General features: G+C 41.1%; 1 protein-coding gene across 12 annotated transcripts in view; it reads right to left on the bottom strand.

The window, feature by feature from the left end:
- Positions 1 to 17,899, bottom strand: part of ZNF532 (zinc finger protein 532) — a 135,635-nt gene that overhangs the window by 94,633 nt on the left and 23,103 nt on the right. Inside the window, exon 2 of one of the 12 annotated variants that reach the window (XM_049899926.1) lies at positions 5,574 to 5,613. The exons of the other annotated variants lie outside the window; for them this stretch is intronic. The gene's annotated coding sequence lies outside the window, so the exon portion shown is untranslated. The remainder of the gene's footprint in view (positions 1 to 5,573; positions 5,614 to 17,899) is intronic. 12 annotated transcript variants of the gene reach the window in all.

The raw sequence follows: 17,899 nt of genomic DNA, 5'->3' as shown, positions 1-17,899 counted from the left end.
CCTGACAAGCATCCCATAAGACTTTCTGCGTACAGAGTATTGAATAATCCATTGACAGGTCGAGAGCCCCACCATTCAGTCCACAAGCAAAACCTTGAATAATGGTATCCCCTCTCCCCTGTCCCTTCCGCACCCCCCACACCCCCACGCAGGGACCTTCCAGGCAATATAAACCTTTTTGATTCAAAAGCTCTAGGACCAGTCCCTGGAGGAGGACATCATGCTTGGTAAGGTAGAGGGTCAGCAAAAGAGAGGAAGACCCTCAACGAGTGACACAGTGGCTGCAACAAGGGGCTCAAACATAGCAATGATTGTGAGAATGGCGCAGGACTGGGCAGGTTTAGTTCTGCTGTACACAGGGTGACTATGAGTCAGAACCAACTTGATGGCACCTAACAACAGTAACATGTAAACACTGCTATGCCAAGAATTACTCTACAATCACTCTAACCTGAATGCCCAAGTAGCAACTTTGAAAACAGCTTCATTTAGCCAACATGCTGACATGGATTCAAGTACACCTCTCTTTCATTTCTGGGTTGTTTTTTTTTTTTAACTTTTTTTTATTATAAGAGTAGTATATGCTCTTTGCTAATACTCAAAAACCCAGGAGTGTAAGCAACACAAAGTGAAGGTCTCAGGGAGGGCTACTTCTCAGAGATTAAACTCTGATACCATTTGGTCTATGTACTTCTAAATGCATCCATAAACATTAAGTATAAATATATGTTTGTAATTTTAACATAATAGACTTTGTTACATTCAACAATATTATCACAGATATGGAGCCCTGGTGGCACAATGGTTAAGAAGTTGGCTGCTAATCAAAAGGTTGGCAGTTGGAACCCACCAGCTGCTCCCTGGAAACCCTATGGGGCAGTTCTACTCTGTCCTATAGAGTCGCTATGAGTTGGATTCAACTGGTAGGTAACAAGTACCACAGATATCTTTTCATGCATACAGTTGTTGGAGGTTCCTTTTAAATTCAGATTGTGATATTTTCCCAAGAAAGTTTAGAGCCAAAGCAAGGAACTACAAGACTGACTCTCTTTCATGGATTACTGTAGAAGTAAGAATACTTCACAAAATAACCTTTAAGATAAACAGTGCTGAGCTTCATTCATTTGCTTTAAAATCATCAAGATTTTTTTTTTCCTGAAGACATATTTTTATCTCAAGTGATAAAATGAAAGATGGGGAACTAGATGGTGCCCAGCTACAACCGATGACTGCCCTGACAGGGAACACAACAGAGAACCCCTGAGGGAGCAGGAGAGCAGTGGGATGCAGACCTCAAATTCCCATAAAAAGACCAGACTTAATGGTCTGACTGAGACTGGAAGAACCCCAGTGGTCATAGCCCCCAGACCTTCTATTAGCCCAGGACAGGAACCATTCCTGAAGCCAACTCTTCAGACATGGTCTGGACTGGACAATGGGTTGGAGAAGGATGCTGGTGAGGAGTGAGCTTCTTGGATCAGGTGGACACTTGAAACTATGTTGGCATCTCCTGCCTGGAGGGGAGATGAGAGGGTGGAGGGGGTTAGAAGCTGGCGAAATGGACACGAAAAGAGAGAGTGGAGGGAGAGAGCGGACTGTCTCATTAGGGGGAGAGTAATTGGGAGTATATAGCAAGGTGTATATAAGTTTTTGTGTGAAAGACTGACTCATAAACTTTCACTTAAAGCACAATAAAAATTATGAAAAAAAATGAAAGGGGAAACAAAGACATTAAAATTATTTACTCATGCTCTTAAATCGTAACATTTATGTTTAACATGTCTCAAAGGATAACTTCTGTCATTCCATCCATCAAGGGACTATGTATTTTTGACTTCATAGTAAACTAGGCTTGCCTATGGATAAATAAAAAGTGCCCTATATTTTACTATGAAGTCAAAAATAGTCTCTTGATGGATGGAAGGAGAGATATTTTACTACTCTCCTACTGTTTCTTTCCTAAGAGATCTTAGCCTGAAGGAAATCTTCTTATCTAAACAATAAATTGTCTCCCCCAACTCAAAGAAAGGAAATCAAGGAGTGAAGGCAAACTGGCCTAGGCTGGCATTAAAAATCATACTGAGATGAGAAAGAAAACGGCACGGTCAACAACTACTACAAAAGGTAGGGGAGGATTAGTCAGACGGAGGGATATAGCTAGCAACTCTCTAAGGTAAGTAACTTCAGTCAAATTTGTTATAAATAAATTCCAATTTTAACCAAAAACCCTCAAAACATGCACAAAAACAGACCAAAACCAAGGACAAGAACTTTTTTAACCCCATTTACAAAGCATGATCCATTTCACCTAGTGATTTTAAAATATTTCCTAAGTAATCAGTCCCAAGTCCCTTTAAAAAGCAAGGAGAGCCATTTACCTACTGGGAGGAAGAGACGGGGTGGTGAAAGCAGGAGGGAGAAGGAGGAAGAGGATGGAAGGGGGGGCAGAGGACAGGAAGGGAACAGGACATGCATACAAAGAGACATTCACAGTTAAAACAGCAGCTGGTGAGAATATAAGTAGGACTTGGTATGTAATTCATATACTTACTGTTACATTTTAAATTTCTCAAAAAAGAGAGAAGGGGAAGAGAGAAAAAAAATTCCTGTAACAGGGCAACTCAGAGACATGCTAATCTTGAAGATTTAGTGAGTGAATACCAGATACAGTTAAGAGTTTAAAAAGATAACTGGAGGTAATGACCACCTTCCAGTGAAAAAAAGCAAGGGACAAACTGGAGCCCCAGTCACAGTATAAGTGCCTCTGGGTAGCAGGAAAGCAAATGTCTAAACCTCATCCCAGGCTGTAGCATTTAAGGAGAGGCAAGCATACTTCGTTTGACTCAAGAAGTTTATACTGCTTAAGCACCTGGTCCACTTCTGGAAAAATGTTGTTTTAAATAGAAGGTACAAGTTAATATGGATGCTATTTCCTTAATAAATTGTTCTCCAGAAAAAGTTAAAGTACACGGACATATGTTCTATAACTGATTCAGCTACCCATGGCTCAAGAAGGACTACCTGGTGGATTTTAAGGTATGCCCGCAAACAAGCACTCCTCTTTATTTGTGGCAGCTGCCTGATAATAGTCTAAAAAAAAAAAGTTGTTTTATTCACCTTGGCACAGCTAACTTCAGAGCTTTTAACTCTTCGTATTAGCTGTTAAACGTACATTTCTAAAATGCTTGGGAAGAAAGAAGGAAAAGATAATGTAGTCCATGTTATGCTGAAGACAAGGAAAGAAAATCTGAATCATATACATTTTTTTTTTTTAATCTCCAAAACCTTTGATTGAATATTTACAAAAATCACGATGTTGATCCATGAATGGGTACATTTTAAGTGACTCTTTACTTTCGCATGGTATTAACTGATTTAATGCTTTATTCTGATTGTAGTTTGTGAAAAATCACGTGCAAGTTCCAAAATGCTCAATTTCCCAAATCTTCCTCTATTAATGAACTATCTAGGAATTTTATCCTGAATCTGCTCATATAAAAATCAAACATCCCATCAGGATTTGCGTTTTATTATTCAAATGAGTAAAACTCCTTTAATGAAGTTTTCCTGATTCGTACCAGAACAGGATCCCAGAAAATCCTTTATAGAAAGACGAAGTTCTCTGCTCCTTAAAGTTTCTTATTTAACCACAATACAGGACATGTACAGAAAGAGAACTAGAATAGTAAACTAGTAAGAAACAATTTATCAAAGCAAAGCACTAACCTATCAAAAAGGTTGTTTTTAGAGGGCTCCTTTAATTGCCGAGTCCTTGCAGAAAGAAAATCAATTTACATATTAACATTCTGCTCCCTACTGAGGAGCTCCCTGGGTGCACCAGCCTTCACAAAGCTCAGCCACCCAGTCACTTCCTCCGGAAATGAGGCTAACCACAGCTCACCCCAGGCTCTGCGTGGTTTCCAACATCCAGAGAGGCACTGGGGTTTGGGAGAGGACACTTAAACCACAACCAACAATACTGGCTAGGCCTGTGTGACACAGCTCAAGCTGAGGGGCTTCTGTTTTGTGGAGTTTTTGTTGTCATTTTAGTGGAAAATCACAGGTCTCTCACTGATGCAGCTGACTAGACATTGTCTTTATCTCCCTCTCCCGCTACCAGACAACCTCACCAATCCAAAGCACTTGAGAGGCAGACTGCTGTACCACCCAGGGACTAAATTCCCATCACATACTCAAATTAAGCCAACTCAAGTCAAACCGTGTGATGAATGTTTTCTTTTAGAGTCAAAAATAGAATTGTGCTGACTTGCCGTTAGCACGAAGGTTCTTGATCACTGGCATATCTACTTACTTTGCTATACAAAGCTTCCAAAAATACCTTTCCCACGTTTTTCTTTAGAAAAATTTAACCGGCTAGACTGCCCTCAGTTTAGCAATCCAAAATGATGGCTCTGCTAGAAAAACTCCAACACAGAAGAGTTTCTCAAATACCTAAGCTATTCCACAGGGACCACAATGGGTCAGTTCTGCCCAGGGCCTCCTTATGGCCGCTGCACAACTGTTACAGAACTGTGTTGTGGAATAAGCCACCCAACCCCCCATCAGAATTCAGTTATCTAGCTGTGTGCTCTCTCTAGGGGTATCTTTGATTTCATCCTCATGAATGCCTTTGGGAGCCAGGTAATTTACCTGGGCTACCCAGCTGACCATCTCTGCAGATACCTGGTGTATGACAAGTAAAAAGGTGCTGAGTTTACAAGCTAATGCAAGAAAATCTTCAACTAAGGAGATTACCATAAGATCTCTCCGATAGCATACCCACAACTAAGAAACTCTTAAGATTTAGGCAGAAAACCCTGCTCTTTCCTTAGTTAACCCCAGAGAAAAATGGGTACGGGACCTATTTGCTGTGTGTAGACATCAAGTCATTGATCTTAGAACACAGGGCAATGGTTTAAACCAAAGAAATGAAATCTTCCAAAGAGAGGAATACATGTACGAAAAAAAAGTTTGATGCAGGATTATTTGTAACAAAGCTAAACACCAGAAACCATCTAACTTCCATCAACAGGAAAATTATTAAATCAATTACAGTATACCATTAAGTGAAAAATATTCAAGTCACAAAACAATACATATACTGTGTACTATACTAAATTGGGAGAAAAAAAAACACATATCATATTTGTATTTGTAGTAGAGTGGTTAAGAGCTCGGCTGCTAAGCAAAAGGTTGAGAGTTAGAATCCACCAGCCACTCTTTGGTAACACTATGGGGCAGTTCTACTGTCTTACAGGGTTGCTATGAGTCAGACTCAACTCAACAGCAACGAGTTTTTTGTTGTTGTTGTTGTTACAAATATAGAAGGGGCCCTGGTGGCACAATGGTTAAGAGCTCAATTGTTAACTGGTTCCAACCTACCAGCTGCTCCACAGGAGAAAAGATCTGGCAATCATCTCCTGTAAAGATTTTGGCCTTAGGAACCCTATGGGGGCAGTTCTACTCTATCATACAGGGTCGCTGTGAGTTGGAATCAACTCGGCAGCACACAACAACACAAATATAAAATTTATAGATATGTAAAATGCATAGACAGGTTTAGAAGGATGTACCTCAAACACTCTGACACCTGGCTCTGGACAGGGCAGTGGACTGGAAGACAAAAGGAAAACTGAAGTCATACTTTGAACTTCTGCTCAATACATCCATTTGTATTCTTATAAAAGTAAAAAAAAAAATTTTTTCCAAGTCCATCCATCTAAGTGGAGGTTTGCATATGAAATGTTTGTATCTACACAAAGAGAGGCAGAAAATTCCTATAAATTTAGGTACAGTCAAAAGCATCAATCTGAGAAATTCTGGCAATGGTACTTCTGTACTAAGCTCTACTTCCCTCTGGAAACACATCCTTTAACTAAAAGACGCTTGTGCGGGCAGTTTACTAATTCATCAATGAGTCTACAGAAACACTGAAAGGGTCTGGGCTAAACCTGTCACCGTTAATAAGCTTCAGAAAAATTCATTACAGTCTTTGCTTGAAGTGGGTTCCTCAAATAGTTTCACGATGAGAAAGCAAGAAAAAAATTTCTAAAGTCTTTACTGTTAGTTGGATATAAACTGCCTTTCTTTTTTAAATGAAGCGTGTTTGGTGAATCACTACTTACCCTTATAAATGCTAATAACAAAGGGTTCATGCTTTAGGAGTAAAAGTCAAAGGCTTTGGAGACTTTCCTTAGGCATTTTATAAACACCATGCTTTTTAGCAGCATCTCTACCATTCCATTCTAGCTTGAAGCAAAGTAGAGATTTTCTAAATCAGCAGTGATGTTTTGAGTAACAAAAGGAGAGCTTCAAAGTGATTTTCCTTTGTCACATGAACAAGCCTTCTAAATTTCTGCACATAAGTCTTAAATCCTGCACAGAAGCCTTTGTCCTTGAAATGCTCTAATCGAACCAACAGCTCAAGTTCCTGTTTCTTCTCACTCATCTTACCAACCAGTCATTCCTTATTTTAAAGACATATTTTAGAACATCTGCAAACATTTCTGCGACAACCAGCACTAGAAAGCATGGAAGAGAAAACCAGTAGCTTAGGGTATCTTACACGTCTCTGGGGCTTTTACATTTCAAGGAGACATGCTTGCTTGTCTCCTTCCTTCCCTCCCTCAACAGAGGTCCTTCTTGTGGAATTCTCACTATCCAAACTTTTGAAGTATTGTTCTCGCCACAAGACTTCACGTCAGTGGTTCTCAACTTGGGGGTGAATTTTCCCCCCTCCCTTGGCTGCTAACCAAAAGGTTGGCAGTACAACTCCACCCAGAGGTAGGTACCTCAGAAGAAAGGCCCAGCAATCTGCTTTTGACAAAATCAGCCATTGAAAACTGTAGGGAGCAGAATTTTCCCGAAGTACATGGGGTCGCCGTGAGTCAGAATCGACTCAAGAGCAAATGGTGGTGGTAGTGTCCTCCTGGAACTCTGACGATGTCTGAAGATATTTTGGGTTGTCATGACGTGGGGGAAGCGGGGAGGAGAGTGCTACTGGCATCTAGGGGATGGAGGCCAGGGATGCTGCTAACCATCCCACAATGCACAGGACAGCTCCCACCACAAAGAATTATCTAGCCTCAAATGTCAATAGTGCCAAAGCTGAGAAACCCTGGTCTACGTGAACACAGACATTTCGCCTTATCACCCTGTCTGGGGCATCAACACCTAATCCTGCTAAAATCATCATAAACCTGTTTCTACCAGTTTCTACATCAAAGCCTTCTCTTAGTATGAAAATGGTGGCCGTCACCGCCCCTGCTCATCCCTACCCCTTTCCCCTCCCATCTACTGAACCCAAAAAACCATACCCGTTGCCATAAGGTCAATTCCGACTTATAACGACCCTACAGGGACAGAGCAGATCTGCTCCATACGGTTTCCAAGGAGTGGCTGGTGGCTCCAAACTGCCAACCCAGAAGGATGTAAATGACAGGGCTCCCTGGGCAGTTGTTATCTCTGTTCTATGTTCCAAAATGACGCTGTTGGCTAATCTTTCAGCACTTCTCACTAGACACCAAGTTCACTTAAAATATTTTGGAAATTATAAAATACAGTACTTTCATCTATAAAATATGACTCAGAGCATCCCCCAAAGTTATCATTCTCAGCATGCTTACTGGCTAATGACTTTAAAAATAAACTCATTTAGACATTCTCCTCCTGGAGTAGATAACGAAACATAGAAAAACAGGAAAAAGAATTAATTATATCATCTGGTTGGTCACTATGTTATGTTAAAAGGAAGAAAATAGATGAAGCTCACTTCTTTCATTACTCCCCACAAGGCACTCTATTTTTTCATTAATTTCATCAAAGACAACCAACAGCTTGGAACAATGTTTATTTACCCAGGAATGCTCCTCCTGTGTTATAAAACTTTCCACCAGAAAAGGTGGAGGGGGGCCTCCAGTCTAGGAATCTGAGAAATGCTAGATCTCACAGAGAGAGAGAGACAGAGCTTTCTTTTCTCAAGGCTTCCTGGAACTTTCTAGTGCTAATGTGCATCCCCAACATGAATCTTCAAAATGGGGATCCAGGGTTGGCAGCATTTCCCAAACTTACTTGATCCCGGGAGCTTTCAGGGTGAGACATCTTTGACACTACTGGTTCTGTGAGATACTTAGAAGCAAGGTTTAAGAAATTTCTCTTTGGGAACCAGTATTAGGAAACAGGCGCACATTCTGGAATATGAGGGGGCTGCTTCCCGACCATTTTTCTTAACAGCTCTAACTCCAAGGTTTTCTTAGTAGCTTTTGGTAATTCCTCTCTAAGGGAACTTCTACATCAAACCCAAGGTGACTTCAGGAAAGAACAAGCAAACACTAATTTCCAAAAATGTAGGAAGAACAATAATGAACAGATTTTCAAAAGAGACTCAACTCTGCCTCTAGGTTCAATGATACAGAAATGTATTATTATAAAAACCTTGTCTGGCTGGTCCTATAAGTACTGCCAAAAGGAGGCACTGCGATTTGTATTGCAAAATCTACACATACAGAGGTAAAAAAAAAACAAAAAAAGAGGTAGGTAAGCATATATACAGAAAAGGAGAAAACTAAGAAAGGGAGCAAGGAATCTCTTAATGTCATGTACTTGTCTTAGCCCCAGCATCATCAGTGTCACTAAGCAAGCAAGAAGTTCCTCCTGAATCTTGACAAAGAGAGAAATGCTGGTTGATTTAGAAGCAGTGGCTTAGAACTCCAAAGATAGCTGAGCCTGCCACTGATTCGTTGTAGAAATGACACCTATAAACCACAGTCCACTGTCGTAATTAAGAGCATGGGCTTTGGAGAAGACAAAAATGGCTCTTCCTTTTCATAGTTACAAGACTGAGCACAGGAAAGGAGCCAAGACAGCAGCTTAGTTAGATACACCTTGCCATCCCTCTATAGCAAAGATCTGAGAAACCAAGTGATATAGATATAGACAATTCTGGAACACTGAACATGAAATGAAAGCGTAAGGAATTAAACACCAGTTGAATGAAAAAACTGATCAAAAACAGCTAACAAGATACGGAGTGGAGCGGCCCTGCCAGCCAACCTGGCAAAACGTGGCCATCGTGAGACAAAGCCAATCGGGATCCTGGATAAGCAGCACAGAAAGGCAACGTCACAGAATTCCCAACAGGAGACAGAGAAACTGCACTGACACACCCGGAATAAAGCAGGGTGAGCAGTACATAAACTGGACCTAGGGAGCAAGGCTGCATGAAGGAGGACAAGCGCTCTGGGAATCCCAGTGTCCACAAAGCAGGAAGGGAACCGGGAACAAGACATAGGGCATAACACCAGCACCGGTCCCTAACCTCTGGGGTGGGTGGCGCACACACAGTGATGGACTGAAAACTACAAAACACTACTGCAAAAAGCCAAAAGAGACCTACCTAAACACAAAAGCATACCATACTCAAGAACAGAAAGATTTAACCTTGTGAAAACGTCAATACTACCCAAAGCAATCTACAAATACAATGCAATCCCAATCCAAATTCCAACCACATTCTTTAAGGAAATGGAAAAACTAATCGCAAAATTTATATGGAAAGGAAAAAGGCACCAGATAAGCAAAGCATTGCTGAAGAAGGACAAAGTAGGAGGCCTCACACTTCCCGATCTCAGAACCTACTATACAGCCCCAGTAGTCAAAACAGCCTAGTACTGGTACAATGACAGACACAGAGACCGATGGAACAGAATTGAGAACGCAGAAGTAAACCCATCCACCTATGGACAGCTAATCTTGGACAAAGGGTCGAAGTTCGTGAAATGGGGAAAAGAAAGTCTCTTTAACAAATGGTCCTGGCAAAACTGGATATCCATTTGCAGAAAAATGAAACAAAGCTCATATCTCACATCTTACACAAAAACTAACTCAAAATGGATCAAAGCGCTAAATATAAATCTTAAAACTATAAAGATCATGGAAGAAAAAATAGGGACAATGCTAGGGGCCCTAATATAGCGTATAAACAAAATATCAAGCATAACTGAAAACACACAAATAGCAGAAGATAAACTAGATAACTGGGATCTCCTAAAAATTAAACACTTATGCTCATCAAAAGACTTCATCGAGATGGTAAAAAGAGATACCTGTACACTGAAAAAATTTTTTAGCTACAACATGACAAGGGTCTAATCTCTAAAAGTTATAGAAAACTTCAATACCTCAACGACACGAACAACTCAGTTAAAAAATGGGCAAAGGATATGAACAGACACTTTACCAAATAAGAAATCCAGGCGGCTAAAAAACACATGAAGAGATGCTTGTGATCATTAGTCACTGGAGAGATGCAAATCAAAAGTACAATAAGATACTATCTCACCTGGCAAGAACGGCACTGATCCAAAAATTAGAAAACAACAAATGTTGGCAAGGTTGTGGGGAGACTGGAATTCTTATACACTGCTGGTGGGAATGTAAAATGGTACAGCCACTATGGGAAAACACTATGGCACTTCCTTAATAAAGCTAGAAATACCATATGATCCAGAAATCTCACTCCTAGGTATATATTCTAGAGATATAAGAGCCATAACAAGAATAGACATATGCACACCCATGTTCATGGCAGCACTGTTCACAAAAACAAAAAGACAGAAACAACCTAGATACGCACCAATGGATGAAAGGATAAAAAACACTAGATACACACACAATGGAATACTATGAAACGATACAGGCTAATGACAAATCCACAAAACATCTCATAACATGAATGAATCTAGAGAACATTACACTGAGTGAAATAAACCAATCACAAAAGGAAGACAAATATCGTATGAGATCCTACCATAAAAAGTTTATGCACAAAAAGTAACATTCTTTAAGGTCACAAAGGGATGAGAGGTGCACCAACTAGACAGCAGACACATGTTAACGCCTTTGCTGCTATTGGTGTAACAGTACACCAGCCTCTGGACCTCATAGGTAGTAGGTCATTTCAGCTCTAAAGCAGTTAGTGTTAAGGTGGGTCCCTTTTGAAATACGTGAAGCTCAGGAGATATGAGTTGGAGCCTCACTGTTGTACAGGTTGAACATTCTATCAGGTGATGCCTCCTAAATGTTAGTTTTGTAGACGTTTGTAAACTTTTTCTTTTTTTCCCTTTATTTCTGTGAGATAAGACTTGCAAGCATAATTAGGCTTTCTTGTGCGATAGTTACGGAGCCCTGATGGGTTTGTTTCAGTTTTTGTGTCATATTTGGAAAACCAGAGGTCCTCCATATAACCTGATGGAAAGGTGCCTGCAATAAATTACTTCCCTAGTTTCCACTGGCGTATTGTCATACCGCGGATCCGTGGCACCACAGTGCCACTTGCCTTATTGGTGGCTTGTACTACCAGATCGTATTTCTCAAAATCCGTTATTACCAAATGTCATGGACTGAACTGTGTCCCCCAAAAATATGTGCCAAGTCAGTTAGGCCATGATTCCCAGTATTGTGTGGTTGTCCTCCATTTTGTGATTGTAATTTTCCTATGTGTTGTAAATCCTAATCCCTGCCCGTGGTTAAAGAGGCAAGATTGGATTATGTTAAAGAGGATTAGGGCGGGATTGCAACACCCTTAGTAAGGTCACATCCCTGAGCCAATGTAAAGGGATCTTCCCTGGGGTGTGGCCTGCATCACCTTTTATCTTACAAGAGATAAAAGGAAAGGGAAGCAAGCAGAGAGTGAGGGACCTCATACCACCAAGGAAGAAGTACTCGGAGCAGGCCCCGTCCTTTGGACCTGGGGTTCCTGCACTGAGAAGCTCCTAGACAACAGGAAGATTGATCACAAGGACCTTTCTCCAAAGCCAACAGACAAATCCTTCCCCTGGAGCTGAAGCCCTGAATTTGGACTTCTAGCCTACTAGACTGTGAGAGAATAAACTTCTGTTAGTTAAAGCCATCCACGTGTGGTATTTCTGTTACAGCAGCACTGGACAACTAAAACACCAACCAAAAACTTAAACACACTCAATTAGTAAGCATGCATCCCATTCCTGAAAAACATATGCCATCAAAAAAAAAAAAAAAAAAAAACACTAAGGAGAAAAAAATGTAATAAGTAACGGGTTTTAACTTTGGTGAGGGAAAGGCGACACACAATATGGGAGAAAGTAGCACAACACGATCAAGACAAAGAAAGACACTGAGAAGTACACAAGAATAAAAGGCAACTATGCTAAATACTACAACATACACAATCCTGTAACAATAGTAACAACAAACAATAATTGGACACATAGGCAGACTAAAAAAAAAAACCCACTGCCATCAAGTTGATTCTAACTCATAGTGACCTTATAGGACAGAGTAGAACTGCCACAGAGTTTCCAAGGACCAGCTGGTGGATTCAAACTGGCACATCTTTTGGTTAGCAGCCCGAGCTCTTAACCACTGGGCCACTAGGGCTTCCATAGGCAGATACGTATGCTGAATAGGTACAGGAAGGCATACAGGCGTATACCCACGTGCATATATAGACCAAGTTGTGGATACTTCTACATGCATATTTGTGTGTGCTACATGTACAGTCATATATACACTGGAACGCATAGAGAGCACAGTCAGGGAACTTCTTAGACGCAACCAAACACTTTGAGGGACTGAGTTACTGGACTTGAGGGCTGGGGACCATAGATAGTCTCAGGAGACATCTAGGTCAACTGGCATAATACAGCTCATAAAGTTAATGTTCTGTATCCTACTTTGGTGAGCAGCGACTGAGGTCTTAAAAGCTTGCAAGAGGCCACCTAAGATACGACTATTTGTCTTTTCCCGTTAGGAACAAAGGAGAGTGAAGAGAACCAAAGACTAAAGGAAGCAATGAGTCCAAAGGACTAATGGCCCACACAAACCACAGCCTCTGCTAACCCGAGACCAGAAGAACTAGACAGTGCCTGGCTACCACTACTGACCCCTCTGACCTGGATCACAATAAAGGGTCTTGGACAGAGCAGGAGAAAAATGTAGAACAAAATGCAAATTCATAAAAAAAATGACCAGACTTACTGGTCTGATAGAGACTGGAGGAAGCCCTGATACTATGATCCTTAGTCATCCTTCTAACTTGGTTCCGAAGCCACTCCCAGGGATGACCTGTCAGCCAAATAAAAAACAGGCCTATAAAATAAACAATAACACCCATGAGGAAAGTGCTCCTTAGAACAATCAACTATATGAGACCAAAAGGGTAGCATCTGCCCAAAAGCAGAGAAGGCAGGAAGAAGCAGAAAAACCGGACAAACGTAAACAGGAAACTCAGACTGGCAATGGGGAGAGTGCTGACATATTGTGGGTACTGCAACCATTGTTACGGAACATTTTGTGTACAAACTATTGAATGTGAAAATAATTTGCTCTGTAAACATTCACCAAAGCACAATTACAAAGAAAAAAGATTGAGCATATTACTTAATTTCCTTGAGCTTCCACTTCCTCTTGTATAAAATGGAAATAGTAAGATCTACTTCATAAAATTGAGAATTCAAATAATCCATGTTAGATGCTTACCATAATAGCATGTACTAACTGCTTCCTAAGTATAAGTTATTATTATTAACATCAAAACAGGTCAGTGATGGGAGTCTAGAATAGAGAAAGCCCCAGAAGAAATGAAGCCACAACTCTGATGCTTCCGATTGGGCAATAATAAGGTAGATGCCATCAGAATTCCAACAACGACAACAGGGATGGAATGTACCACTAAGCATGCTTAAGTGCCCCTTCCAGAAAGGCAGCCTAGCAAGGTCTTCTAGAAGCACAACAGATACAGAAACAGACTGTTCCTATCCTCAATGACCTGAAATTAGACCACTGTGTAACCAAAGATGTTAGAGCTAAATCTGAAACTCCAACTGAAGTCAACATTACCCTAATGCTCAAATTAGAGGAATACACAGAAATTTGGTTTTAATTGAGTGATCTAAATCAAAAGCAATAAAGCCTAGCTAGCATTCAAAACCACTTGTTTAATCTTTCCCAAAATTAATGCTGGGTAGATAAATCAGACATGCAGCCTATGAGAGGCCCCCAAACAGACACATCCACATTCTCTCTCTCTCACACACACACGCACACCACCAAGAAGCCTCAAAAATACATACTACATACCCATGAGAGGCCCTAAATACTAAGCCTGAACAATCCTCCAGCCACACATGGTCACATGTCCTGACTCTGGTGTCTCAGTCTAAGGCATTATTCAGACACCCAGCATTAGCTCTGCATTTCTAGAGCTGACTGAAAGCTAAGCATATTGTTTTTGTGATTTTGAATAAATAGAGAAAAATTCAATTTCTACACTCAAAAAAGTATACACACCTTGGCTACTACTGTAAAGGCCAAATATGAACGCCAGCTCCAATACTTACTGGCAACTTAACATTAGCATATTTTTTAACCTTTAAACCCTATAGGGTTGCTCTGAGTCGAAATCAACTCGACGGCAATGGGTTTTGTTTTTTTTTTTTAAACCCTAGGTTCAGGTATAAAATGGGATGAAGCCACCTACTTTTCAGGGTTGAAGTGAGGCCTACCTACTCAGAAATCAAATCATTCCAAACAGACAGTTTCCTCAGCTGCACTTTCCCAAGGGGACCCTGTCACACTTTAGCTAATCTTCCTGGTTGTTGTTGTTGCGTGCCGTTGAGCCGATTCCGACACATAGCAACCCCATGTGACAGAGTAGAACTACCTCCACAGGGTTTCCTAGGCTGTGATCTTTACAGGATCAGATCTCCAGGTCCTTCTCCTGCAGAGCCTCCGGGGGGGCGGGGGGAGGGTTCAAACTGCCCACCTTTCCTGACAACTTTTATTTTTCCTCTACTTCAGTCTAGTCAGACAACTCTGCTCAGTGTCCACTGCACACATTGTCTTCTCAAGCCAAGCGTTAGCCTTTCCCATTACTACCCTCCCTGGATCACCTTTTCCTTTTTGTCAAAATCCATCCCACTGCTTTTTCACAATTCCACCCAAAACTTATCTTTTTCAGAACCTCTACTTGGAGATCCTGTCCTTTCCCTTTTTTGTATCTTTCCTCCCGCCTCTACTCTTAGAATCCAAGTGGGCATGTCAGAAAACTGTGTTAAAAACTAAGGACACTCCTGAAAGCTCCATAGACATATGGAGTTTGGACTCCCTGAGGGACCAAATTGCTGGGCTGAGGGCTGTGGGGACCATGACCTCAGGGAATATCTAGTTCAACTGGCATAATATAGTTTATAAAGAATAAAATATATATGTTCTACATTCTACTATTGTGAGTACTGTCTGGAGTCTTAAAAGCCTGTGAGCAGCCATCTAGGATACTCCACTGGTCTCACCCCTTCGAGAGCAAGCAAGAATGAAGAAAACTAAAGATAAAAGGAAAAGATTAGTCCAAAGGACTAATGGACCACATCTATCACGGCCTCCACCAGACTGTGTCCAGTACAACTAGATGGTGCCCAGCTACCACCCTGACTGCTCTGACAGGGATCACAACAGAGAGTCCCAGACAGAGCTGGAGAGAAATGTAGAACAAAATTCTAACTCAAAAAGAAAAAGACCAGGCTTGCTGGCCTGACAGAGACTGCAGAAACCCTGACAGCATGACCCCCGGACATACAGCTCTGTATTGAGGTCACTCCTGAGGTTCACCCTTTAGCCAAAGATTGAACAGGCCCATGGAACAAAGCAAGACTGAAGGGGCACACTGGCCCTGGGGCAGGGGCTGGAAGGCAGGAAGGAACTGGAAAGCTGATAATGGGGAACCCAGAGCTGGGGGGGGGGAGTGTTATCATGTCATGGAGTTGTTAAACCAGTGTCATACAACAATGTGTGTACTAACTGTTTTGTTTGATTAGAAACTAATTTGTTCTGTAAACCTTCATCTAAAGCACAATAAAAAAAAAATTAAGGACACATTTGCAAAACTGTAATACCAAGTAAAAAACATGTGAGCAGCTACATAAGTAGGTATATACGCTATATGGGTATGGGAAGGTGTATGGGAATACATGTGAGTGCATATATAGGTATAAACTGTGGGCATATGTATATATGTTTGTCTGTGCTGCATATATATTCATATATACAATAAAGCACATAGGGGGCACAGTTAGGAATACTTCCTAGACATATCCAAACACCTTATGGGACTGAGTTACTGGGTTTAAAGGCTCAAGACCATAGTTTTGTGGGACAACTAGGTGAACTGGCATAACCTAATTCACAAAGAAATGTTTTACAATCTAGTTTGGTGACTAGCATCTGGGGTCTTAAAAGTTTGCAAGCAGCCATCTAAAATACAACTATTGGTCTACTCATATGGAGCAAAAGAGAATGAAGGAAATCAAAGGCTCAAAGAAGAAACTAATCCATGGGACTAAGAGCCGACATGAACCACAGCCTCTTCTAACCTGAGACCAGAAGACCTAGATGGTGCCCAGCTACCACCACCAACTATACCGACCAGGGAACTGACACAATAGAACGCCCTGGATAGATGATAAGAAAAATGTAGAACAAAACTCAAATTCCCAAAAAAGGCCAGACCTACTGGACCAACAGGAACCACTAAGACTATCTCCCTAAGATAACCTTTGAACGTGGCATTAAAGCTATTTCTGCAGATCATCTTTCAGCCAAGTAATACACTGGCTTATAAAATAAACTGTATCACCCGTAAGTAATGTGGTCCCTTAAACAATGAACTACATGAGACCAAATGGTCAACATGTACCCAAAAGCAAAAATGAGAAGGCAAGGAGGGGCAGAGAAATTAGGTGGCTGGAAACAGAGCACGCGGGGTGGAAACGGTAGGAGTGCTGACACACTGCAGTGACTATAACCAATGTCACCAAACAATCTGTATATGAATTGTTGAATAGGAATCTGATTTGCCATGTAAACTTTCACCAAAAACACAATAAATTATTTTTTTTTAATTAAGGACATAAATTTAATTCACTTATGGGTAAAGTTATTTTCTGACAATAATGAATGAAAACAAAGCTACTTCACCCCAAAATAGTGTAGTCATTTAACAACTCTGTGCTCTAGGCTACAATGAAAACTGCTAAAAAAAAAAAAAAAAAAAAAAAAAAACAGATAAAGGAGTGAACCAAAGAAACTCCATCTCTACCACTGGAAAAACCAAACATTGAAAAAACACGTCATTTTCATATATGAACAAGAGCGCATGCTATAAACAGGCAGCCCCACTCTCACTGCCCCCGGCTTGTTAAATTTACCTAGTAAACTCGCGTAGTTCATTTCTCATGATCTTCACTCATTTACTTAATGGTTTTGCCAACGTTTGGACAAAGGCGGCCACCTGATGTTGCTCCTACAAGGTCATTCTTTAGACCGCATCGCATTTTAAAATGAGGAATGCCCTAACTAGATCCTATCAGTTGCCGGAGAGTCGATTCTGACTCATGGTGGCCCCATGCGTGTCACAGTAGAACTGCACTCCACAGGGTTTTCAATGGCAGATTTTTTTGGAAGGATATCACCAGGCCTGTCTTCCCAAGTACCTCTGGGTGGATTCAAACCATTAACCTTTTGGTTAGTAGCTGACCACTTAACAGTTTGTGCCATCCAGGGACTTACTGTCTCACACCTGCCTCTATGACTCCTATTATAGTAATCCCTTTTGAGGGCATCTTGTGAGCCCATTGGCCACTTTCACTGAAAACTACACCACCCCTTCAGGATTAGTGGTAACACTACCATCCAAGCTATAGCTGATTAGACCAGGACCAATGAGAGTTTTGGTGAGCGAGAAGAATACAGGAGACTATCTACTAGTAGTCTAAACTGAGGGCAGGAAAATACAGGAGCTATGGGAAAGTCACATTTGGCCACGTACATACGAAAGTAGAGAAAGCAAAGGCGTTCTACCAAGGAGAGG

The sequence above is a fragment of the Elephas maximus genome, chromosome 11 (assembly GCF_024166365.1).
Source record: "Elephas maximus indicus isolate mEleMax1 chromosome 11, mEleMax1 primary haplotype, whole genome shotgun sequence".
Classification (NCBI taxonomy): Eukaryota; Metazoa; Chordata; class Mammalia; order Proboscidea; family Elephantidae; genus Elephas; species Elephas maximus.
Note: the sequence above shows the minus strand (reverse complement) of the source record. Positions and strands in the feature narration are given on the sequence as shown.